The sequence below is a fragment of the Otolemur garnettii genome, unplaced genomic scaffold (assembly GCF_000181295.1).
Source record: "Otolemur garnettii isolate 467f Iridium unplaced genomic scaffold, OtoGar3 scaffold00015, whole genome shotgun sequence".
Lineage (NCBI taxonomy): Eukaryota > Metazoa > Chordata > Mammalia > Primates > Galagidae > Otolemur > Otolemur garnettii.
In genome coordinates, this window is record NW_003852410.1 from 2,247,085 (window position 1) to 2,272,986 (window position 25,902).

The 25,902-nt window shown below is 44.3% G+C and overlaps 1 pseudogene; it reads right to left on the minus strand.

Moving 5' to 3' along the window:
* Positions 1-24,256: 24,256 nt before the first annotated feature.
* Positions 24,257-25,262, minus strand: LOC100959937 (annotated as a pseudogene).
* Between the last annotated feature and the right edge of the window lie 640 nt (positions 25,263-25,902).

Here is a 25,902-nt window from a genome sequence, read left to right on the forward strand (position 1 = left end):
ATCATGAGGACTTTCCCTCATCTGCCAGCCAAAATCACTTCTTTTACCTCTGGGATAATGTATTATAGTTTATTTTAAAATTCAGCCCAGACTTTCCTCTCTCTAAGCCTATCAGGTTGATGAGGAAGCCAAGTGGCCTGCTGGGAGCTTCTTAGAGTCAGGAAGGGGATCGTGAGGTCTCCCTGGAGGGAGCCGCCTCACGACTTTCCCTGGGGAATGCCCCCAAGCTGTTCCCTGTCATTACCTATCAGGCCAGGGTCCTCAAGAGGCAGATGCCAAGACAATTAGATGGGCCAGACTTTTAGTGGGGGAACATTTATGAAGGACAAAAAGGGGAGAGAGCAGGAACAGGCAGGGAGAGCCCCCAGTCCACTTTTGGACGCCTATGGAAGGAGAGAAGGAAAGAGACTTGGGTAGGAAGAGCCTTGGGTGACGGTGCAGCACTGAGATGATCTTGGCCAGGCCAGTGGGCTGCCCCAGAGCAGAGACTGGCCAGTAGAAGACTCCTCTCTTCCTGTATGTGAACTGCCCATCCCACGAGTTTACCTTTAGCCTACCTGGCACCATCACTTCCTGTCCCATGGTTTCTCTGTCATCACTGGCTAAATCTTCGCGGAAGAGGAGTCCAGGACCTCAGGTGGACAGGCACTGCATCCAGGCAGCAGCAGGGGCTTCCCCGGGCCTCCCCGGGCCTCCACAGGCCACAGTAGCTCTGCTCGCCCATGGAACTGACAGTGGAATAGAGAGCACACAGGCCGCGGGCACCGTGAGACGGGGTGTGGACTCCAGTTCTGCTGTTTAGTCCAGCACAACATCTTCCAGCTCATCCATGTGGTGTCCTCCCCGGGTCTAGCACTGCAGGGCACCCACCAGCCAGGCACATCCTTGCTGTGGAGGCTGGATGCGGGCAGTGGTCCGGGCCTCAGAGAGGAGAGGCTTCTCTGTTAGGAGCATTGCTGGTTTCCTGGTGTGTCCCTCCCTTATGGAATGAGAGCTGGTGTCCAGCTTGGCTGCCATCTGGGAGGGCTCCTGGAGCCTCTGGGTTTACCACCACTCAGCAAGGAGAAAGAGAGGGCGCCTTCCACCCAGCTGTCAGCAGGAAGTTCTGAATGTTTCAGAGGCACGGCTGGAAATGTGGTCTCTGAGGCTGTGCGGCTCAAAGGAGAGAAGAGCCTCCTGACCCTTAAGGGAGGGCTTGCAGCCACAGTCATGGGGCTCTGTCACTTTCAAGTTTTTTTACTCACTTCCACATTATGTTACATTTCCCCGATTCTTTACTTGATTCTGCCCGGTATTTTTTTATTGGATGCCGGGCATTGTGAATTTTACCTTGTCTGTTCTTATATTTGTAGTCTAAATAATCTTGATCATTTTTTCTGGGAAACAGTTGAGTTACTTGGAAACAATTTGAATCTTTTGAGTCTTGCTTTAAACATTTTTTGGTGGGTCCAGAACAAAGAACAGTCTAGTGCAAATTATTCCTCACCTCTGAAGCAAAATCTTCTTGACTACTCTACTGGATACCCAGTGAATTATGAGTTTGTCCAGCTTGGCTGGTGGGAACAGAACGTGTCCAACTGTGTGTAATTGCTAGGCACCGTTACCTCTAATTCTTCCAAATGGTCATTTTTCAGCCTCCAGTAATTTCCTCACACATGCTAATCAATATTCCCCCCAAGACTCAAGAAAGGCCTTCTGCAGGTCTCCAGGCTTTGCTGTCTGTGTAGAAATCTCCTGCTTGTGTTGCTGTTCTGTGAACTCGGCTCCCTGGGCTCTCAGCTGCATCTCCTCAATTCAGGGAGTTGATTAAGCTCCACCTGGTTCCCCCTCTCTGAGTCATGACCTGGAAACTCCATCAAGGCTGTGGCCTGGGGCATGGAAGGCCTTGCTCACCTTGTTGGTTTCCTGTCTCTCAGTGATCACTGTCATTCATTGCCCGATAACTAGCTCCTTTAAAATTGCTGTTGCACGTATCTTGCAATTAAAAAATACACAAACCCTTTTCTGGAAGAAGAGAGAAAATCTGTGATGTCCTTTCTCTTTGATATCTCCTAACTTACATACTATGATGCAAAATTAACAATACTCAAATACTATGATACAAAGAAAATATTTCCTGGTGACTATGACCCCCCCAAAAGTAGAACAAAAACAACAAAAAATTAGGACTTAATGCAAAAGTTTCTGTATAGCAAAAGAAATAATCAACAGAGTAAACACATGACCTACAGAATGGGAGAAACTACACATCTGACAAAGGACTAATTCCAGAATCAGTAAGGAATTCAAACAAGTCAAGAAGAAAACAATAACCCAGTTAAAAAGTAGGCAGAAGACAGGACCAGATTTTTTTCCAAAGAAGAGCGATAAATGGCCAACAAACATGAAAATATGCTCAATATCACTAGTCATCAGGAAAATGCAAATTAAAACCACAGTGTGATACCACCTTACGTCTGTCATTAATAATGACATTGGTCATTATAAAAAGACAAAAAACAATACATGTTGGTGCAGACACGGTGAAAGAGGAATACATTGTTGGTGGGAATGTAAATTAGTACAACCTCCATGGAAAACAGTGCGAAGATTTCTCAAAGATGTAAAAGTATATCTACCATTTGATCCAGCAATCCTATTACTGGGGATCTACCCAAAGGAAAATAAGTCATTTTATAAGACACCTGAACCCAAATGTATGTCACAGTCCAAGTCACAATTGCAGAGACATAGAACTAACCCAAGTGCCCGCCAATGGTGACTGGATAAAGAAAATGTGGAACGTACATACCACAGAGTAGAGCTCAACCATTAAAAAGAACGAAATAATGTCTCTTGCAGCAACTTGGATGGAACTGCCATTATTCTAAGCGAAGTAACTCAGGAACAAAAAACCACTCATTGCATGTTCTTGCTTGTATAATAAGTGGGGGCTGAGCAATGTGGATGCCTGGTCCTACATAGTGACTTTAATGGACACTGGGAACTCAGAAGGGGGAGGGGGTGCAGGACAAAAAATTACCTATTGAATAAATGTACACTATTAAAAGCCTAGAAGGCCACACTATGCAGTTCATCCATGTAATTAAAAAAACACTGTACTCCCTAAAGCTACTTAAATAAAAAAAATGAAAAAATATTTAAAAAATCTTATATGATAAGAAGAGAGGAAAGAAAATAAAGATATTTGCTTTTATATCTATACATATGTGTGTATACATATATAGATATATAGATCTTCTGTAAGTTGACCACCCAAAGTACAGTAACAAACTGGTCAACCTACGGAGGTGGTCACCATAAGGAACTAGGATTATTGTACTGATACACACATGTGGTGCATGTCCAGTCTATGAAAATTAGGTCAACTTAAGAAAGTGGTCAATGTAGGAAGATGATCAAGTATGGAGGTTCTACTGTATAATAAATATAAATAATAAATATAAACACACAAACATAATCACAACAAAATAAGGAGAAAATAAATACTCATGGCAATTATAGTTCTTTCTGTTACAGCCTTTCTATAACTGGTCACATGGTCATAGCAAGTATTTATAACTACTGATGGGTCCCTAAATATGAAATGTCTGATTTTGAATCAAGAAGTTAAGTTTATTATATCTTAAACAAGAATCCAAAAGTTAAGTTTATTTTTTATTTTTATAGTTTATTTTTTTTGCAGCTTTTGGCCAGGGCCGGGTTTGAACCCACCACTCCTGGTATATGGGGCCAGCGCACTCTCCTTGAGCCACACATACCACCCCCAAAAGTTAAGTTTATTATATCTCAAATGGTATACAGTTAATCAAGGTATGTGCCTAAACTATTAATACTGTTTTGCCATCTTAACAGTAGCTTGATGCCAGCAGCAAAGAAACCTAGGGAGTGAGTGGTGATGAAATTGCAAAAGGCAGTTTCCGCAGCCTGAATAATTTTCCTTGTAAAAATGGTCCAAAGCCTGGAAGAAGGGGCAGTCAGTTGGTGCAAGGTCTGATGAATATGGTGATGGCAGAGTGTCCAAGCCCAGCTTCTGTAGTACGAGCAACGTTGTTTGTGTGACGTGGTTGAGTGTTGTCTTGAAAGAAGGTTGGGCTGTCTCTATGGATCAATTTCAGCCATCTAATCACATCATGTCATCCGGTTGGCTGCAGTAGACAACTGCAGCACCCAGCTGACCGGGTTTCATGAAGCTGTAGTGGCTAACATCAGCGCTGGACCACCAGACAGCATTAGCTTTTGTTGAAGAACATTCCGTTTTGGACTGAGTTTCAGTGCTTCATCTTGACTCAGCCAATGGGCCACATGCTTATGATTGTCAGAAAGAATCTATTTTTCATCACACTTAACAATACAGCGTAGAAATGGTTCGCCTTTATGTCATAACAGCAAAGACAGGCAAGCTTTCGGATGATCTCTCATTTAATTCACGTGAAACCCCTCTATCCAGCTTCTTTCCCTTGCCAATTTGTTTCAACCGGTTCAATATTGTTGGAACGGTAAAGTCAAACCTTGCTGTAATTCACACATAGGGTGGGATAAATTTGCTTCCACTACAGCTTTCAGCTCATCGTTCTCCACCTTGGTCTCACCTCACCCATGTGGCTCATTTTCAAGATTAAAACCACCAGAACAAAACATCCCAAACCATTGATGTGCTGTGCCTTTCTTCCTCCTCCCCAAACACTTGGTTGATATTTCGAGCTGTCCGTGCCGGACTGCTTCCATGGCAAAACTCCCTCCAAAAGAATATGAAATCTTTTCCCGGGACAATATTGTCAAGCGTTTCCCCCCGCTTTTTTAATTTCTGAAAAATAATTTCAGAATTATTTTTGTTTTGTGTCTTAAACTTAAATCTTTTGTCCAGTGAGAGTCAATTTTTGTCAATGGTGAGAGATGCTTCAGTTCTCCAGCTTTGGTTTGCTCACTGGCAGAAGGATCATCAGAGGCGCCCTCCTGGTAGGACAGCCCAGGAGTCTCCGACTGTTTTAATGTGAACATCACCTTCTTGTTTGGCATTTCATTTCTCCTCCCAGGGCTTCCTTAGAGCTGGATGAAGTGAGACCTTTCTCAGTGCTCTCTGTGACTGCAGATGGGAAGGCGTTTCTCTCCTGATCGGCTTTTCTGGGTTGAGGAGGTCTAGAGTAAGGAAGAGAAGGGGGCTTATAATTTTGAAGGAACATCTCCCCCCAGCTGCTTCTTTCCAGTCTGAAGTGAGCAGTGAACATTGGCAGTGCAGGGGTCATGGCATGCATGCAGGTCACGGCAGGCGTAGACCCCACTGCTCCCCTGCAGCTCACCAGCTGCTGCTGTCGCCTCTGCTCAGGCCCAGGACAGCTATTCTCAGCCTCCCTGGACACCTCCCTGTCTCCCCAGAAAGTGAAACACTGAGGGTTCCCGCAGCACAGCGCTTCTAACTTCTGGGTTTCAGTAGCCGCTGGTCCTAGCCTTGCAGTTGAGAATAGAGCAGGAAGGGGCCAGCCTAAGGCAGGTGGCAGGCAGGGCAAGTTCCAGCAGACAGACTGTGGGCAGCCCAGACATGTTCTGCACTTGAAGTCCAGGGTGGTGAGGTGCCTGAGAACCACAACACGAACCAGGGCTATTTGGCTGAGAAAAGAACGTTCTCAGGCACGTGGCTGTGTTTGAGTAGTGAAAGCTAGTGTTTAGTGGGCTCGAAGTCCATCAGGTCCTAGAGTAAGTATATTACATGCTTTTCTCCCTCTTCCTCCGCAGCTGTGCACAGTCATCTGAATCAGCTCTCACAACTGCCTAAGGCCCCAGGGCTGTCCTCCCTGCTACCCGGGGCTTCCATGCAGATTATTTGGGACTGTTTTTCTTGTCCAGGGTGTCAGATATCACAAAATGTATGCACAGACCTTTCTCTTTGCTCATTAGCTTCTGCTAGTGTTTGCATATTTAATGAATGCCCCAAGGCAACTCTTATTCCTCCAATATATGACAAAAAGAAAAAGGGTTGGACACCCGTGGATCCTTTTACTGAATTCCCTATTCTGTGTCACTCATAGCAGTTGTTTCTCTAATTGAACCTTTTCCTAACTCACACATACCTCTGTCCCTCCTCACACTGCCAAATCCTGACGTTCCATCCTACCCTAGCGTGTTACTGACTTTGTCATTACCCAGAAAATCAGTCCAGATCCCTTAGGGCGGCAAAGTGTTCCATACACTTCTCCAAAGTCTGTCATCTGAGCTGCTATGCTAAAGTGATTTCTGGAAGGCCTGGAATTGAATCTGGCTTTGTTCCCTATTAGCCAGGACGCCTTGGGCTGGTCAATGTCCACTGAACGTCAGTCTCCACATCTATAAAATGGATTACAAATCCTTCCTGATAGCATGGAAAGCTCCGTAGGTGCTGGGTGAGGGACAAGAAAAAAAGAATTTCTCTAGATCAAGATTAGGATATAAAAGTATTAAGATTACTTAATCTTTTTTAAGGAGAGAGGAAGGGAGAGAGGGGAAGAGAGTGGGGAAAAGAGAGAGGGAAGAGGGCAGAGGGAGGGCGTGGCATCCCACAGAAAGGAAGGAAGAATGCCCACAGTTGGGTTCAGCAGTCAGATGAATTTAGGGGACAGAAAAGGTTATTGCAGCCAAATTCACACAGTATCATGGATGGGAAAGCTATATCCATTTTTCCTCTGTCCATTGTGAAGACAGACTTTTTTCTAGGTGTTTCTGATTCTGCGGCCTGATGTTCATACCCCCTTGTATGTCTGGGACACTCAGGAACCACTTGAGGATGAAGGAACAATCTCTAAAAGACAAAGGAGCTGGTGAATGTAAAGAGCAGAATTTTCCTTTCCTTTTGGTCTTCTGGGTTCCTCAGTGGCTTGTGAAAATAGGAATCCACAAGGGGTGGGATGGGGGAGGCTGCTGGCAAGAGAAAGAGAAAGAAAGCAGGCAGGAAGAGAGATTGGTTTTAGTCCTTACTAGAAAACTTTGAGTTAATGATTTTTCTATTATTTCAGTATGAAGACTGACTGTCCTTCTGCTTCCTCCAAGACCGCTGCTCTGTCCACCCTGGTGCCTGTCGCTATTCCCTGTGTGCACTCTGATGGGCTCCTGTCCATGCTTTGGTCATTCTTAAACATTTTGAATATCACTCTGTGTCATTGCTACATGACAAATTACCACAGTGAACTCAGTGGCTCAGTGGTCCTCTATTAGTTCACAGTTTCTGTGGGCTAGAGGTGTGGGCACAGCAGAACTGGGTCTCTGCTCAGGGTCTTGCAAAGCCAACATCAAGGTGCTAGCAGGGGTTCCAAGCTTATCTGGAGTGCAGGGTCCTCCTCCAAGCTCGCTCAGGCCAGGGCAGAACTCAGCTTCTTGTGTCTGTGGGCCTGAGGCTCCTGTTTTCTTGCTGGCTATCAGCTGGAGCTGCTCTCAGCTCCCAAAAGCCACCTCAGGTCCCAGCCAGGTGGGGATGTCACCACGCGGCAGCTCACTTCTCCACAGCCAGCGGGAGAGGGATAGCACCTTATATGACATAACCCAGTTGAAGGAGTGACACCCCATGTTTTTAGGTCCTGCCCATATGCAAGGGTGGGGAGATACTCCCAGTCCACGAGGGAGTGGGAATCTGGGGGCTGTCTTAGAATTCTGTCTAGCACAAACCCACCTACCTCTCCGCACTGTGAGTTTATAGATATGTATGTGTGTGTGTATATATATGTATATGCATAGCACAGGGCCTGCCATGTTGTTGGTCTTTTATATATATTCTTAAATCTCTTTCTCTGACTTGTTCATGATCACATGAGGGCAAAGTATCCCACTTTGATGACCTCTCTTGAATAAACTCTCTGTGTCTCTGGCGCTAGCCCATGACAAACCCAGGATGCGTGTTCTCCTGTGAGCGGCAGGAGGGGGCCTCTGGTTCAGACACGAGTGAGTGAAGTGGATCTGTGGCCACCCAGTGCCAGCTTTGCCTCCCCTCTCCAGCCCCAGCCTGTGGTCGCTGCCACTGCAGCTAACAAATGAGCTGTCTATGCCGCCCCCCAGACCTCTCTGGAGGATGCTGGACGTGCTGCTCCAGAGGGGAAGGAACCTGCCTAGTTAGCTGATGACCTCTGTGCATGGACTGGCTCCCCTCATTCTACGCTTTCCCCCAGAGGGCCCCAGACCTGAAAAGGCAGTTTAGAAATCCAGATTGAGGTGCCTTTGAGACGTCAGGGCTCCAGTTGTGAACACTTTAGCAAGGGGAGAATTGCACTGGAGCAGAGGGAGGGAAGAATGACAGGGCTGGTGTGCAGAACGAGGCTCCTGGGTGACCAGGGCCAGGGGACTTCTGCCCCACACCCTTGCCCTGCCTTTGCCCCATCCTGGTCCTACGCCCCTAGGAAATATGCAACTGGGGCTACGTTAACAACCAGCCAGGATGGGGTAAGTCCTCCGCTTGTCTGCAGCCCACACCTAGAGTATCAAGTTGTGTTCCCTTATGGCGAAGACTCTCCCTCCTTGATGAAACTTTTATCAGACTCCTCTGAACCCTCTTCCCAACTAAGCTGTGACATTTGGGCTTCAGTATTGACTCTGCCTTGCCCAGAATGAATAAAGAAAGTGTGGTCTATATCCATGGTGGAATACTAGTCTGCCTTTAAAAAGAAGGAAATCCTGTCATTTATAGTTGCACAGATGAACCTGGCAGACATTATGCCAAGTGAAATAAGCCAGGCACAGAAGACAAACACTGCATGATCCGACCTATGTGCAGAATCTAGAAAAGGTAAATTCAGGGAGATAGAACGGAGGCCACTTCTCTGCTTCCCCAGGGGCTGGGGTGGAGGGGTCGTTGGGAAGGTGAGATGTTGGTTAAAGGATGCAAAGTTTCAATTAGATAGAAGGAATAAGTTTTACTGATCTGTTGTCCAAAATGGTGACTATAATTAGTAATAATTTATTGCCTATTTTCACAGTTGCTAAAAGAGTAGATTTTGAATAATCTCATTCTAAAAAATTACAAATATGTGAGGTGATGGATATGTTAATTAGCTTGCTATAATTATTTCACAGTGTGAACATGTATGAAAACATGACGTTGTATCCCATAAATATATACAATTATTATTTGTCAATTGAAACTAAAATTAAAAAAGAAAACCTTGATATCTGATCACCCTCAATATCTGATCTATTTCCTTATCCTAGGCCTGTGGTCTCCAACTCCCAGTCACTGGCCTGTGGGAACCTGGGCACACGGCAGGAGGTGAGTGGCAGCATGTGAGTGAAACTTCATCTGTCTTTACAGCCCCTCCCGTCACGCCTATCACCACCTGTGCTCCACCTCCTGTCACATCAGCAGTGGCATTAGAGTCTCACAGGAGCGGGAACTCTACTGTAAGCTGCATATGTGAGGGATCTAGTTGTGTGCTCCCTAGGAGAATCTAATCTCCACCCAGTGGAAACATTGTCTTACATGAAACCAGTCCCTGGTGCCCCAAAGGTCGGGGACTGCTGTCCTATGCCATTGATCACTACCTACAAACAAACAAACCAACAAAAAACCCAAATTCCTCATCCCTTACCTTGGTATCTGATCACCCTAGCCTACTTTCAGTAGAATCTTGTCACCTGGGTTTATTGGAATTCAGTCCTTCCCTGATGTTTCCAGCCATCGACCTCCTCTGACTTGGCCTGTCCCTTGGCTGTAAGTCCTCACTTGTCCTTGCTGAATTTGGAATTGAGTCCAGTTCTAAGGTTTAAAAATTCTGAGATTCTGAGGTCTCTTTTCTCTGTGTTTACTGCCCTGATCGCTGCCAGGCTCTGGTTTTCTTTAATCTTCCATGTGGAGAACATTAACAACCAGAGTGGTTTCGAATGAGTGGGGTCAGGCAGGTGGCTCCTGATGTCACGTGGAGAGCCATGGGGGAGTGACAGGCTTTAGCTGCAGGGACAGAGATGGGGTGTGGGAGAGTTGCCTTCACATGGTGTGTACAAGAAGAGAGAGGATTCTGGAGCCAAGGGGCTGGCAATCCTGAAGGCTGCTAGTGCAGCTCTCACCGAACAGGAGTGAACAGGAGTGAACAGGAATTTCATTGTAAAGATGAAGTGGAAGCTAAGGGACTGGCCATTTCCTACATGCTCTGTGTGCTTCAGAGACGTTCACTATGGGTGATCCCTTTTATCTTCTCTGGGCTGGAGGCTGGGGGAGACGCTGCAGGGGACACTCACTGTGGCCCATGCCACCCATTCTGCTGGTCACTAACATCTCACGGATGCAGATTCCTTCCAGGTGTGCTTGAAACCAGCAGATGCATGGAGTGCACAGACCCCCACCTGGCTTGGCAGGTATTTCATGTTTCCTGAGGCTGTTTTTTTTTAAATAGGAGCCCTGGAGTAGCAGGACTTGGATGTGATAGATGGGTTCTTGGATCACAGCTACTTGATACAAAACTCTGGTGGTTTCAACTGAACAATGCAAGGCACCCGTAATGTGCCGGGAAGAGCCAGACACCATGGGAATGGAGACATGCAATGGGCGTCCTTTCTGTCCCCTGGAAGCTCATGCTCTTGTTGAGGGGAGACCGTCTGGCTAATGGAGGAGGCTGACAATGGCGAGTGTGACAGTGATATGAGACATGGAAGGGGACAGAGTTCTGGCCAAAGGAGGAGTTTCCAGCAAGCTATATGAAGCATGATGTTCAAGCAAGACCCAGCCAGGAAGAGAATTCCCAATGCCTGGATAGATTGGAAAACAGGCTTGTTAAAAATAGATTGACATTCAAGCACAGCAGGTGCTCAAAGATCTAAAGGTGGGAGAGATCCGGGTTGTGTTTTTGGTTGTCGGACAAGGGAGCAACGTCAGGAGTACCTAGATGTAGCAAGGCTTTGATTAATGCCATGCTGTATTTCCTTTTGTAATAGAATTCTGCTTCCATTTGGTTAATCTGTCCTTCACTACATCATGGCAATTTCATTCCCTTTGCCAGTAATTAGTTTAGCATGAACATTTGATAGAATTACGGTCAAGGAGCTGGGAGAAGGAGTATTTGGGGGCTTCTGGACATCATTGTGTCTGGATGTGATGCTATGATGGGGCTGTCACCTTGCTGCCATGAAGGGAGTGGTCCCAGGACAAAGCCTCAGACTAAAGACGATAGAGCACACAGATGGAGAAAATCCACATCTCTGAAGATGTCAGTGAGCAGCTGAATTTGCGCACCTAGCTGTTGACGTTTTTTTTTGAGACAGAGTCTCACTTTGTCACCCTTGGTAGAGTGCCTTGGCATCACAGATCACAGCAACCTCAAACTCTTGGGCTTAAGAGATTCTCTTACCTCAGCCTCCCGAGTAGCTGGGATTATAGGTGCCTGCCACAATGCCTGGCTATTTTTTAGAGACAGGGTCTTGCTCTTGCTCAGGCTGGGTCTTGAACCTGTGAGCTCAGGCAATCCACCTGCCTCGGCCTCCCGAGTACTGGGATTACAGGAATGAGCCCCCGTGCCTGGCCTGGACTTCTTATATTAAATAATAAATGTCACTAATGCCATTTTAAGATGAGGTTGTCTATTACGTGCAGAAAGTAGAGAAAGGACATTCAGAGGGGTGTTACACCCCCGGACTTGCCCCAAGTGTGGATACTCCCCCTAAGGACAGATCATTGCTAATGAAACAGTCAACCCTCTTCTACTGCCCCTCAAGCCTTTTCTAAAAAGTCTAGGTCCAGACGGAGGCCGTCAATTGGGAACGTCCCTATTTTAGACAAATGCCTTTCATTTGCTGTGACCAGCTAGAATTGTCCTGGAGAATTAACTCTTACATAACATAAAGCATCTGCTGCTACTCATCCCAAATGAAAGTGAGCTTGATGGTCTTCCCAGAGATGAGTCCGGGAGAGGTTCAGGCCAAGTTTAATGAAAGGGGACGGAAACCTGCCTGGGCAAAGATGGAGGCAGCACTGGGGATGATCGGAGGCTTGTTTTTATACTGAGTGTAGGGGGAGGAAGATTCCACAGCTTGCTGGAAGGTTTTGGCAGGGTAGGGTCTTTCCTGCGGAGCTCTTGGGGTGGAGCCAGGTAGGCCTTTTGTTCTAGAGGAGGAGGAAGGGGAAGGGGTTAGGGGCTCAACACTGAGGTCTTGCTCCATAGAGTAGTCCAAGCTGCTCTGTCACCAGGCAACACCTATGGGCAAGGTGTCTGCCCTTGAGACTATATTTAATGTTAGGCCAGCTACTCAAAACATACCTTTTACTTTTAGTTTAAATCTACAAACAAGTTTTAAAAATTTAACATGCTATGGTTAAAACAAAAAGCAAACTTTTATTTTGAGAGCTGTTCAGAAGCTCAGAATTTCACCTTGAGAAACGATTCCCTTAACACATGGCACCTGACTCTCAGAAGAATCGCCCTGAGCCCTGACCTAGGTTAAAATATTTGTGCACTCTGCCCGCATTCCAATATCTCCACCATACTTAAATGCAGCCAACAGACACCCTCTTTATTTTAATTACTTGCATTATTACAGTCATCACCTTTTTAACATTATAGGATTTGGGGCAATGGAAAAATGAGGTCAATCTTCATCCCTCCATGTAATGCCCTGATGAATCAATGTCATCCCGGCACTTGATCTTGGATGTTACACACGTACAGGCATATTTGTATGCTGCCATCCTAGTACACACACACTTTTTGTCTCCTGGTTTTTCCCATCTTATTAAACTAGAAGACTTTGTTCGTGCTGTCACATTGTTTTAATAATAATTTTAAAGGTACAAACAGGATCCGCAAGTAGACGGAATAATGTAACTTTGTGAGAAACAACAGCGGTCGTTTAGGAAACTGTTGTTTCTGGCCTTCCCCTTCTTTTCTGTTTTGTTGTTTATCTCTCCCATGGCGACAAGGATTCAGAAATGAAGGCGCTCATCCCAGCTCTAGGGGCAGTTCTGGTTGGTCTAAGCCAATCACCGTGGCTCCATTCCCCTGTCAGAGATTGCTCTAGGCACCTGCATATGTTGCTAGTTTATGGAGGGATAGGAGGGGCTTCTGGGAAAAGCTTTTATGCTGATTAAAAGAAAGAGATGTTCCTTCCTTCCTTAGCACATCGCTGTATCTGCATGCGATGCCTGTAAACACAGCAGACAGGTGGAATCCAGCTAAGTCACCCTTTGTCTCCTAGTGGTAAATCTGAAAGCCTATTTGAGGATGTGATCCTCTTATTTGGAGAACCTCACTTTCCGGCATCTGGGGTACTCAGACTAAGGACTATTTCCTGATCAGCAGGATTTCTCACCCTAGCAGTAAGTTTACCCAAAGTCTGAGACGTTTTCCAAAGGTCTCACGATGAATGTCCTGCTTGTCACTCGGGTGAAAGGATGGGGAATAGACCAGGTCAGCGAAGGTCAATTCTTTTCTGTTGTCCCAAGTGAGTCAGGGCAACAATGCCAGTCTGATCACTGAAGATGCGCTGACAAGTGTGACTCAGAGCTGGAGACAGGGAGACGGCGGCAGGACGCTGGGCTCTTCAAGATGCCTAGGATGGTTTCTTCATCCTAGGCATCCTCCTCAGTCTTCTCAGGGAAAGGATCCTTGCTGGTGACCAAGGCTGCAGACTCGGACTCCTGTCTTTAGTGGACCTAGATTTTGGATGTGACCCATTTAGACTCTCTTCACAACCCTTAGTGTCTTGCAAAAATATAGGATTTAGACTAAGAAGACCTGGATTAATAATCTATTATTGGACCCATCTTAGGCTAATTATAATTTAGGGCTACCCCTTTCTTATTTCCCTTTTTCTAACTATAAAAATCAAGCTGGTGGTAAGACCACTATTATGGGATTGTGGGAAGTATATAATGTTAAGTGACAGAATATACATCAAACTGATGTAGCAACAGCAATTTATGGGCCATCTACGATGTGCTATGCTCTGTAAATAAAAAGGTAAATAAGAATTCTTTCTTATCCTTAATAAGCTTACAATCTACTGCAGAAGGGGGTTTGTAAAGTATTGGTTGTTATCACTACTACTCAGGATAGTCAAGTAGGATTTTTCTTGGCATAGGATTGTCTCAGTGAGTTGTGCTGCTATAACAAAATGCTAGAGAAAACACCAAATGTCTGCATAGAACAGAAATTTATGACTCTCAGTTCTGGAGGCTGAGAAGTCCAAGATCAAGGTGCTGACAACTCTGGTTTCTGGTGAAGCTGCTCTCTTCTTCTAGTAGTATGGAACATACCTGGCACTGAGTAGGTGCTCAATAAATACCAGTTGGCTAAACAACTAGATCTCACTGCACCCTCTGGAGGGCATGAACACTGTGTTCTCACATGGTGGAAGGCAGAAGGACACAGAGAGGATGAATGCTCTCAGGAGCCTCTTTTACAAGGAAGGGCTTCATCCTGCTCACGCAGAGAGACTCCTGCTGACCTAATCACCTCCTAAAGGCCCCACCTATACTCTTGTGTTGGAGATTAAATTTCAACATGAATTTTGGAGGGGATACAAAGATCAAACCACAGCAGTGATATGTGACCTACCATTGCTGCCATGCCGAGGCAGACAAGAAAGTTGCAGATCATAAGACCTCTGTGGGCTGTGACCTTATCTGCAAGGTGGCGTGGGCATTTTTTTCCACATTTTTTTTAATGCTAAGCTTTGGGCAGTCTTTGCTTTTGAGTTGGGGCATGATGATCCTATTTCTTATTCCCAAAGCCTCATATCTGGACTGACAAGAGCAGGAACTGGTGAGGACGCAGGCGTCTGGGGCGTGTGGCAGGAGGTCCCAGGCCTTTGCCCTTCATGGGCTGCCGAGACTCTGCAGGGACACACAGCACTCCAGGGAAGCATCCCCACAGGCCACATCTTGGCATCAGCTTGGCTCCTTTCTGCCAGCTGGAGACGAGTGCTCAGCCTTGACAAAGGAAGTATAAAAGTTTACTTGTTCACCAAAACGGTCTAGTTAGGGTTGTTCCCAACTTTTTTCGTGTTTTAAAAGCAAAATCCTTATTTTCAATGAAAATCTACTCGGATGTGTAATATGTAAGACAGATAACCACGGGAAGCCCTACATTGGTGCTAGTTCTGGGGAGCAGGGTTCGGGGCCCATTCCAGCCACCCTCTTCATGGAGGCCCCAGGGCTGTGCAGAACACAGCCTGAAACCCCCAAGTTAGACTAACTCCAGGTGGGTGGTGTAGGTACGCTACCTGTGTGCACCGTACCTATATGCACTGAGTACTGTTGCGGTTTCCCAGCCTGAGGAAGCTCCCTGGGCAGCCATGTGTTAGATGCCTAAAATTCCATTTGTTGGGGACTTTGGAGGCTTTTGGTCTTTCCAGAATGCCCGCACAGAAATGTGAGCATTTCTGGGAAGAAAACAACAAGCACATGGCCAATTTCCACCCACATTCACTCATCTAGTCATTCAACCAACTGATATTAATTGAACATCTACTAAGTGCCGGGTGTGTTCTGCATATTAGAGGTACACTTCTGAACCAAAAAAGCACCCCCAGCCCCCACCCTCTTGGAGACTACACAGGGGCTATGTAGGGGCTAGAGATGGGACAATAATTGACATCTGGGCCTTCAGGGCTGGGGTGCAGTGCTGGGGCAGACCACCCAGAATATCCTGCAGCCTTGCTGTGCTTGCCTCCGTATTGCTGGCCCTATTCATCTAGAGCTAAACAGTGTTCTGAGTCAAACCAGCTTGGTGGGACATCTCTAGCAAACATTGGAGTCAATTGGTTTGCACTCTGTCCTCTTGAAGTCCCTAGGATCTGGTGGCGATGACTCAGGGGCCACTTGGGGGCAGTGAAGGGAAGGGGGGAGGGGCAAGGGGTGACCACTTCACTCAGGGCTTGTCAAACCATGCTGTACCTTGGACTCCTTGGGGGTTTGTAAAAATCTGGATGCCCAGGTGTACCTACCCCAGACCTATTAAATCATGTTCTCTGGTGGTGGGTTTTGGCTTTAGTAGTGTAAAGAAAACTCCTTGGGTGCATTGAGTGTATACTCAGGATTAAGAACCACTGAACTAACTCGTATACTAGGTCTATGCAAGACTTTTCTCATGCTCAAAGTCCTTCTGGGCTTTCAATGGATTTAGACAACATTCTCCATCTTTGCTTGGTGTCAGACTTACCCTAGAAATTTGGTAAAAACCATACAGGCCACACTTCTATCTCCTGCATCAACGAGCTGGGAGCCTCTGGACTTTTTATCAGCTCTTCAGGGGAGTCTGGTTGGAGAACCAGTGTGGCAAGAGAATGTTCCATGGTGGGGAGCAGAAGGATCACTGGCCAGAGGCAGTTCGCAAATCCACAACTCCTTGATCCCAGAGCCAGAAAGGAAAATACTATTTGTATGTAGGTTTTATCATTGGGAAACTTTTCCTCCTACATGACTGTGTTGGAACTTAACAACTTGTAAGCTATTTGGGCCCCATTTTACAGATGAGAAAACCAAAGCGCAAAGGTGTGAAGCAACTTGCCCAAGGCCACAGAGGAGTCAATCCCCCTCCCACATGCCTGACTTCCAATCCTGGGGACAGAGTTGTAGTTTTGCTTTTGTGACCTGGGAATGTGTTACACGGAGCACCAGAGGGTTCTATCTCTTAACTCAGATGACACTCTCACTGTCCCTTAGAAGTAGCTCCAACAGTCCCTGCCCAAAGATTCAGTCTTGTGCTCACAAGAAAATGTCCTAAGCTTATGGTCTCCTATTCACTCTCCTCTTATTCTCCCGAGTGGAGGCTCTTGGCTCCCTCCTTTCACCTGGAACCTTGTAAGTCCAAAGAGTAGGATTTTTAGTGTTAAAATGCATTTTGGTAGAACTATCTAGCCTTTATATATTGCATCCATTTCCCCCTTTCTAATACCTTTGCAACTGCAAAGTTCCAATGCTGACTCTAGGGATTATGTAATATTTGCTCTTAGTTGGAACATCTACATGTTCCAAGTACTCCAGGCAATTGCCTAGGAAACCGAAACTAAGAAACAGGGCAGAAGAGGAGACTTATTCTCGTTGAACAATTCATTTTCTTCTGGGTTTAATGAGAGCAAAATGAAAGTCTGTTTAGTAGACTTCAAACACACATATTTCCAGAAAATTTATTGTGTGCAGCCAAGTGCAACTCTATTTTATGTCTGTACATATAAGTATCAAAGAAAGAGCCTTCATCCCTAGTTCTTGACAAACATGAAATTGCTTTCAAGAAATTCATGCAAAAGCAATTACAATTATGAATGGCTTTGGCAGCTACTGTTCTGCATTATTAATTTGGTAATACAGCCAACCTCCTCTTTATCCATATTTGATAGGAAGCCTGTGTAGTTAGGAAGGAAGCCCGGTGCCATGTCTGTGAAGGTGTTTGTAACATTTCAAGACACGGGTGCTGCTCTTCCTGCATTCAGGGCTGTGTTCTTCCTTCCCTCAAAGACCTTGCTTGCCTTTGAGATAGCACATACATACATACAGAGTCTCAGTTGGTCACCTTTGGTAGAGTGCTGTGGCGTCATAGTTCACAGCAACCTCAGACTCCTGGGCTCAAGCAGTTCTCTTGCCTCAGCCTCCCAAGTAGCTGGGATTATAGGCACCTGCCACAGCATCCAGCTATTTTTAGAGGTGGGGTCTCACTCTAGCTCAGGCTGGTCTTGAACTTGTGAGCTCAGGCGATCTACCCACAAGCCTGGTCTTGTACCTGCCCTTTGGATTTCATGAACAGACATAAGTAACCAGCAGGGTATTATGTAAAGGGAACAAAATAAGCTTTGAGTGTCCTTTGCTCTGTGGTGGCAAGGTGCTGGGTGTACAGAGATTAGTGGGAGAGGGTCCCTCCAGTTGCCTCTGAGGAGGAGGATGTGTGGCTGCAATGCCCAGCCTTTGTACTAAGCTTTAGAGTTCACAGGGTTTCCAAATGATGGTCTCATTTGGACTCATGGTGCTCCTTAAGGGAGGCAGGACAGCTATGGTTTCACCAATGGAGAAGAGAGTCTCAGAGAGGACAGGTGATATTCAGCCTTTTCTATGCAAGACCCCTTCACTCCCTCCCTTACACCCACAAACACCCCCTTTCCCTGCTCTATCCCCCAGACTCTTAGCCTGTATTGCATTGTTAATGGCCCTTGCCTTTTGCCTGCCGCTGGCTGGCACTTGCCAAGGTGTAACTCTGCAGTCCCCCACTTGTGCTGAGATGCCCATGGTGGTGCTGTGAACTTATGGGAACCCAGTGAGGTATTTTACATTTTTGAGGGAAACAAAACAATTCTTGACATCTGTGCAACCCCAAGTGAAAGGGGCAACGTCATTCTGCATTCCTTCAGACGATGTTTTATCTTTGTGAAGTTGGGATTTCAGTGTTTGCAGTGATGAAAAGTTGAGTACCAGCGGACGTCAGCCTGGCACAAGAATCGGAGGTGCCAATGTGATGGCAAAGTTTAAGAAGTCTGGAAAGGCCCAGCAGGGACATGCATCTCATTAGGAAGCAAGGAAGCAATTGTGGTTCTTTTTTGTGTGTGTTTTTGTAGTTTTTTTTTGGCCAGGGCTGGGTTTGAACCCACCACCTCCGGTATATGGGACCAGGCTCTACTCCTTTGAGCGACAGGCACTGCCCCAATTGTGGTTCTTTAAAGAGTGAGATAAAAGATTTTTCTCTTTTAATTTGTATGTATTAGTTTTTGTTGTTAATGCATACTAATTGAGTTGCTTGTACCTAACTATGTCACCAAACTTCAAAATGGAACTGTTAAGTTTTTTCTTTTTTCCCCACCTAGGGGCATTGTGTAAAAACTCGTGAAATGCTAAGGACACTGCAAGCCTAACTTTTGGATGCCTAAAAGTGTTGCTTCTCTGTTTTGCTGAGGATGCTGAAAATCTGAAAAGCTTTTAAACCCTAATTGGACTCTTCCCGAGGGATTTCACTGCTCCAACGAGGTGGAGGAGTGACATTGGTACATGTATGTGGGGGGGTCTTCCTACCCCTCCTGAGCCCACTTGGTTGGCCATCCCAGAATGTACACAGGTTGGCCTGAAACAATAGGGTAATGAGTTGCCCAAAATTGGGCGTCCATCAGTTCCAGGTGTCCAGGGACAAAGTGACAATTCCACATAATCCATCTGTCTCCAGTGAAGAGTACAGAGCACCAGTCTCTATTCTGTCCTTTTACTCAAAGATCTTTATCCAATGTTAAGGTGACCAGATTTTAACATTGGTAAAGCAGGACACTATTGGGGGGGGGCGGGGCCTGACAACAATGCAAACTTTGATAAGCAGTTCTCGATAATCAGTTCTCAACAATTATTTGTTATTATTAAAGTTTAACATTATAAAATTAACAAAAATAATATAAAACGCATATCCTGGCGAAATAGCCACATGGCAGCCGAAAACCATATATTCCCTTCCTGTTCTCCCGTGTTCCCTAGCTTGTTGTGCATTCTTTCCAAAAATCGAGGCTTTTTTAAAATGCCACAGGACGCAGGACAAATTGTTAAAAATTGGAACTGTCCTGCCAAAAGCGGGATGTCTGGTCACATTACTCTAGAGAGGGGGCGGCTACTTGTTTGTTCCAGACAGTTTGGCTCCTTCTGTTCTAATTGTCCTTGCCTGGAAGCAAGGGAGGGAGCCAGTCTCCTTCTGATACCTTGCCCAGGATGAGAGTAGGGAGTTTACATTAGCCTTTTCATTTCCAAATGAGGTTACATTAACCTCTTCATTCCCAAATGGAGTTACATTAACCTTTTTAGCAGCTGAAAACCATATATTCCCTTCCCATTCTCCCACTGTTCCCTAGCTTGTCATGCATTCTTTCCAAAAATCAGGACTTTTTTTAAAATGCCACATTTTTTTTGTTAACAATCAGGACTGGCTTGCCAAAAGCAGTCATCTGGTCACCTTATCCAATGTCTCTTCACACACCTTTCCTCCCAGAAAAAATATGGGAGGTCCCTGGAACCCCAACTCCAGAGATGCTCTTGCCTTCTCCTTACTGGTTTGGTCAAAGGATGTTACCTGGTGTAAAGACAATTTGCAAGTTTCTACATTTCCATCTAAGGAAGCAACCCTTGGGAGCTCCTTTCATCCTGGAATCCTGCCCCCAGTGGGGGGACCCTTTATTAGCCAGTTACTCACTGCTAATGTCAGTGGGACTAGAACCAACTGCTTCTACTGACCTTGAGATTTGAATTCAGGTGTTCCTGGTTCAAATCCTGGTTCCACCACAGTAGACTGGCTGTGAGACTTTGGGTAAGTTATTTAACCTAAGGTTGGTTTCTCACTTGTAAAATGGAAATGTGGTTGACCCTTGAACAACATGAGTTTGAACTGCTCAGGTTCATTTATTACACAGTAGTTTTTTCCCAACCAAACACAGATCAGAAACAGCATTCTTGGGGTGTAAAACCTATGTATAGAGAGGGCTAACTTTTTTGTTTTTGAGATAGTCTCACTATGTCACTTTCTGTAGACTGCTGTAGTGTCACAGCTCACAGCAACCTCAAACTCTTGGACTTAAGCGATTCTCTTGCCTCAGTCTCTCAAGTAGCTGGGACTACAGGTGCCTGCCACAATGCCCTGCTATTTTTTGTTGTAGTTGTCATTGTTGCTTAGCTGGCCTGGGCTAGGTTTGAACCTGTCACCCTTGATGTATGTGCCCTACCCACTGAGCTATGGGCGCCAAGCCGAGAGGGCTAACTTTTTGAATACATGAATCCTGTAGGGCTGACTGAGGGACTGATGGTCAACAGAGGTCACAGCTGGTCTGTAGTGGCAGCTGTGCCAGAAGAAGTGATCTAACCCAGCTATCCTGGTGCCGAGCTGTGTTTTTGTCACCTGGCTTTCTGGTTTCCTGACTACTTTTTGAGCTTGATTCTCCATTTTTTGATAGATTCAGAGAATAGTGCTATATCCCTACCGATAAATGAAGCGCTATTGCTTCATCAAGTCAGAGCAAATGTCTGTTTTTTAGTGTTTCTTTGTTTGTTCTTTACAACTGAGAACCTGACTGATGCAGCCTGCAATAAGAAGAAACAATAACTTCCATTCACCAGGGATATGTCACGTGCCCCGTGGGGCATGGAGTATTTTGTGTAATGACATGTGTGTTTAATCCTCACAACCGTCCTGGGGGGAATTATTATGTTTCTCATGTTGCAAATTAGCCTCAGAAAGGCTTTTATGAATGATATGCCTGTGAATATTCTTAACATATGTCTTCCTGGCATCCATGTGAACACGGGTCTATGTGGCCTTGTATGTAGGAATGGAACTGCTGAGTCATAGAGTGTGGATATGTTCATCTTCAGTGGTACAACTGGTCTCTAAAGTGCTTTTCTAAATTTATATTCCTACTGGAACTTGTATGAGATTCTGGTTTTCGCATATGAATGGCTCTGGGCCAACATCTGATATTATTGAATCTTATCCCCCCCCATAGGCATTTAGTAGTATCTCTCTATAGCTTAATTTGCATTTCTATCATGCTCTGAGAGGTGGAGCACCTTTTAATTTTTATTTTTTAAAAATATAAAAAAAAAAAATATTGAACAGGGCTGGGTATGGTCTCACACCTGTAATCCTAGTACTCTGGGAGGCCAAGGCAAGTGGATTTCTTGAGCTCAGGAGTTCCAGACCAGCCTGAGCAAGAGTGAGACCCTGTCTCTACTAAAAATAGAAAAAAACTAGCTAGGCATCATGGTGGGTACCTGTCCCAGCTACGTGGGAGGCTGAGGCAAGAGGATCGTGTGAACCCAAGAGACTGAGATTGCTGTGAGCTATGATGTCACGGCACTCTACCCAGGGACAGAGTGAAAAAATATATTGGAAGGTTGTACAGAGAGTTCCTATAATTCTTTTTCCCTTACATTATAGTTACCCCTATTATTAACATCTTGCATTAGTGTGGGACATTTGTTATAACTAATGAGCCAGTATTGATACATTATCATTAACTCAAGTCCACAATTTGTATTAATGTGTAATTTTTTTTTGGAGGACTAATTTTTTCTTTTACTTTTTTAATTTTTTATTAAGTCAAATACACATAAATCATGACTACATTCATGCATATGTGGGCTACAATGTGCTGATTTTGATTTTTTTTTTTTTACATAATCTGACGTGGTTACATTAAACTAATCAAAATAGCTTTTACCTCATTTACTTGATTATTGTGCCAAAACATCGATATTCTACACTTCACAGATTTGACTTGTAACCTTGTCATATGCTCCATAGGTGTGGTCCCGCCTTTTACCCTCCCTCTGCCAAACCTCCCCTCTCCCCTTCCTTCCCACTCCATTAACTACGAGGTCTTGCTATGTTGCCCAGGCTGGAGTGCAGTGGCTATTCACAGCCACGATCGCACTACTGATCAGCAAGGGAGCTTTGACCTGAAGGTTCACTCTTTGTAACGTATAACTCCATGGGTTTTATAAATGTGTAAGGTCATGCCTTTGGCATTGCAGTATCCTACAGTTTTGCTGCCCTGAAATCTATTCATTACCTGTTCATCCCTTCCTACTTCCCCCAAATCTTTGGCCATCACTGACCTTCTTACTGTCTATAGTTTTGCCTTTGCAGGATGGCTACATAGTTGCAGTTGTACAGTGAGTACACTTTGTAGATATCTTTCCTTTGGCAATGTGTGTTTGAGTTTTCTCCATGTCTTTCCTGTGACTTGATCACCCATTTATTTTGATCACTGGATAATGCTCCATTGTTTGAATTAGTATTTCACAGCTTGTCTGTCCCTTCACAGAGGGAAGGACATTTTGTTTGTTTCCACATTTGGGCCATTATGGAGAAAGCTGCTGTAAACATTCACATACAGGTTTTTGTGTGGAAATAAGTTCTCAACTCATTTGGGTAAATACCAAGGAGCACAATTGTTGGATCACATGGTAAGAACATACGCAGGTTTGTAAGAAACTGCCAAACTGTCTTCCCAGGGGGCTGTGCCATTTCTCATTCCCGTCAGCAGTGGATGAGACTTCCTGTCGCTTCCCGTCCTTGTCAGGATTCGGTATTGTCAGCTTTTAGATTTTAGCCATTCTAATCTGCAGGTAGTGTATCTCATTGTTTTCACGTGCAGTTCTCCAATGGAGTATGCATTCCAGAATCTTTGTATCTGCTTATTTGGCATCTCTGTGTCTTCATCGGTGAGTTCTCTGTTCAGATCTTCGCCTATTTTAAAATTAGCTTGTTCGTTTTCTCATTGTTGAGTTTGAGTTTTTTGTATATTTTTATACAAGTATTTTATCAGATATATCTTTTGCAATTTTCTCCCAGTCTGTGGCTTTTCTTTTCAAACTCTTAACAGTAGCTTTCATGGAGCAGATTTTCATTTCAACGAAGTCCAACTTATGGTTCTTTTCTTCATAGACTATACTTTTGATATTGTTATCTAGAAATCCATCACTAGACCTAGATTTTCTCCTTTGTTATCATCCAGAAATTTTATATGTTGTATTTTGCATTTAACTCTATGATTTATTTTGAGTTAGATTTTGTGGAAAGTATAAGGACTGCATCCATATTTATTTGTATTTTGCACAGGAATGTCCAGATGTTCCAGCACTGTTTGTTGAAACCCTATCCTTTCTTCACCTGAATTGCTTCTGCTCCTTGTCAAAGATCAGTTCACTCCATTTGTGTGAGTCTATTTCCTGATTCTCTGCTTTGTTCCACTTATCTATTTTTCTATTTTTCACCAAATAGCACACTGTCTTGATTACTATATCTTTTTTTTATTACTATATCTTTATAATAAGACTTGAATTCAGGTAGCGTCAGCCTTCCAACTTTGTCCTTCTCCTTCAATATTGTGTTTGCTATTCTGAGTCTTTAGCTTTTCCATATAAACTTCAGAATCCAGTTTTTCATCATCTACAAAATGACTTTCCAGGATTTTGATTGGGAGTACATTGACTCTATAGATTAAGTCGGGAAGAATCGATGTTGCTAAGTACATTTTGATAAAATTGCCAGTTTTATGGGTCTACCCATTCTATTGGATATTTTTATTTTTCTTATAGATTTATGTAAGTTCTTTATATATTCTGTGAAAGAGTCTATGGTCTTTATATGTGTTACAAATATCTTCTCTTTTTTTTTTTTATTAAAATACTGAGTTTATTTCACATATATATTTTTGTCTCCCCACCATTTCCATGTCTGACCACCCACTACTATGCCGTATCATAACATTCCATACATACTTAAAACCAAGTGAAGGGTGGAGTTCCACCTTTAAAAACTAAACAGGCATTTTGGACAATACATTCTTGGCAATGAGACCTGGACAACATTTATCAAACATGGTAGGGAAAGTTCTCACTCTGCATTATAAAAAGGACAGCCAGATATCAACTGTTACAGAAATGAAATAAGACGGAAAATTTTAACAAACTGTTGAAACTATTTTCTTAAAGAGACTTCCTTCACTGCCAGAGATCTTGAATAGCCTCCTGGTCAGTCATCCGGAAGCAATTCTTCACATGACTGATGAACTTGGCTTCCACTTTGGGAAGAGACCCACCTTTTTCTATACTTGCTTGCATTTTTGCCTTAATGTCTTCTACCGAACTAGGTCCTTTTGGTGTTTTAGGAGTTTATTCCTGTATTTTGAAGGATTCTTGACCTTTGATATCGGTGTTGATGGTTTTGAATCCTTTCCATTGTGGTTTGATTTTTGTGCATTTTTGGCTGGAGAGTCTCCCACAGATTTCTTCACTGGAGCTTTTTCTTCAGTTTCCTTCTCATCAAAATCATCATCATCTTCATCGTCTTCATCATCATCATCTTCTTCCTCTTCTTCATCATCTTCATCTGCGGCAAGTTTTACTTTTTCCTATAGAAGCTTGCTACCACTTCCAGGGGCTGATCGCTTTCCAGACGTACTTAAGCGTTTCACATCCTCCTCCTCTTCATCTTCTGACTCTGCATCTTCTTCCACAGCTACTAAGTGCTGCCCACTAATATGCACAGGCCCTGAACCACCTTCAACCGTAAGACCACAGGTGGTGTTATTTCAAATCCCCCAAGAGAAACCGTTGGCTGTACGGACATTTTCAAAGTTGCCAATGTTACTTTAATTGGACTCCCTTCATAATTCATTGCCTCTGTTTCAACAATGTGCAACTCATCCTTTGCACCAGCCCCTAGACTGACCATTCTTAAAGATAACTGGTGCTCATTTTCATCATTATCCACCTTAAAGTGATAATCTTTGTTGGCCTTTAGTTCACAACTGAAAAGATAGTTCTGAGGCCTCAAGGGGCTCATGTCCATGTCCATCGAATCTTCCATGAGGTGGTGGCACGCACTAAGGTGGGTGAGAAGGTGGATGGAGATAAACGACTACTGCTCCGAGGAACAGCCGCGCAGGATGGAATCACACCAGGGAAAGCCAAGTATCTTCTCTTATTCTGTGGCTGACTTTCAAGTCTAGTAATATGTCTTTTGAAGAATGGAAGTTCTTAGTTTGAACTTTGTTTATCTTTGTGGTTATATATTTCATGACTTTGTCAAGATACCAAGGTTATGAATGAATCCCTTGTTATCTTCTAGAGCAGACACCTACAAACTTTGACTGAAAATAAATATTTTTTTATTTAAAATACAGATAATATGTATTTCAAGCTCTGTGGGTCCTGTGGTCTCTGTTACAGCTACTGAACTCTGCCACTGTAGTATGAAAGCAGCCCTTAGTTTTATCTAAGGTTTGAAATCTTTTGTTTTAAAGTATTTAACAATATCTGCCTGTGATTTTCAAGTGTCTGGTGAATCTGTAGTGATGATCTTTTCATATTCTTCTGATCAACTATTTATTCTTTCTCTCTTTTCCTTAATTAGTTTCTCCAGGATTTTTTTTTTTTTTTCAAAGAATCAACCTTGGCTTTCTTGATTTTCTATACTGTGCATTTGCTTTCTAATTTTTTATGTTCTG